A 1,050-nucleotide genomic window follows, 5' to 3' on the forward strand; every position below is an offset into this window, starting at 1 on the left:
AATGAAAAAGTTTTATTTTTTATTTTCAATTTTTAACGAAATCTTAAAGGAAAATGATTTGTGGTTCTTAAAAGAACCGGTTTGTTGTTAATAATAATAAAAGAGATTATTATTAATCTTAAGCTCTCTCTCCCCTGATACGCCTCGCCAATTGAATATCTTTCGGCATGATCGTTACTCGTTTGGCATGAATGGCGCACAAATTTGTATCTTCGAAAAGACCGACGAGATAAGCTTCGCTCGCTTCTTGCAACGCCATTACCGCGGAACTTTGGAAACGCAGATCCGTTTTAAAGTCTTGAGCGATTTCTCTGACCAGTCGTTGGAACGGTAATTTTCGGATCAATAGTTCGGTGCTCTTTTGATAACGTCTAATTTCTCTCAAAGCCACGGTGCCCGGTCTGTAGCGATGAGGTTTTTTAACTCCTCCGGTTGCCGGTGCACTTTTTCTCGCCGCTTTGGTCGCCAACTGCTTTCGGGGCGCTTTTCCTCCGGTCGATTTACGAGCGGTCTGCTTGGTTCTGGCCATGATAATAAAACACGTTCGCGGACGTACTAGAACACCAAATCACTAACACTCGTCGACAGATAATGGCCGCACGAACGTCCGTCCGTTTAATTTGTACCCGAGCGTTTTCTCTTCTCATTGGTCCAATCGACCTTTTTGGGCGTGGCGAATTCCGACTCGACAAAACCGAAGCGCCGGACCGTTTTCGGTCAGTTGATCGTGGCACTTCGGACGGTTTTGTTTGTTATATATCGATCAGAGAACTCGGCTCGTATTAAAAATGACCGGTAGAGGGAAAGGCGGCAAAGGTTTGGGAAAAGGTGGTGCAAAGCGACATCGCAAAGTGTTGAGGGATACATTCAGGGAATAACCAAGCCGGCCATTAGAAGATTGGCCCGTCGCGGAGGCGTGAAACGAATTTCCGGATTGATTTACGAAGAAACTCGTGGCGTTTTTAAAGGTGTTTTTGGAAAACGTCATCAGAGACGCGGTAACCTATACGGAGCACGCCAAAAGAAAAACGGTAACGGCAATGGACGTGG

The sequence above is a fragment of the Cylas formicarius genome, unplaced genomic scaffold (assembly GCF_029955315.1).
Source record: "Cylas formicarius isolate icCylForm1 unplaced genomic scaffold, icCylForm1.1 PGA_scaffold_164__1_contigs__length_31050, whole genome shotgun sequence".
Lineage (NCBI taxonomy): Eukaryota > Metazoa > Arthropoda > Insecta > Coleoptera > Brentidae > Cylas > Cylas formicarius.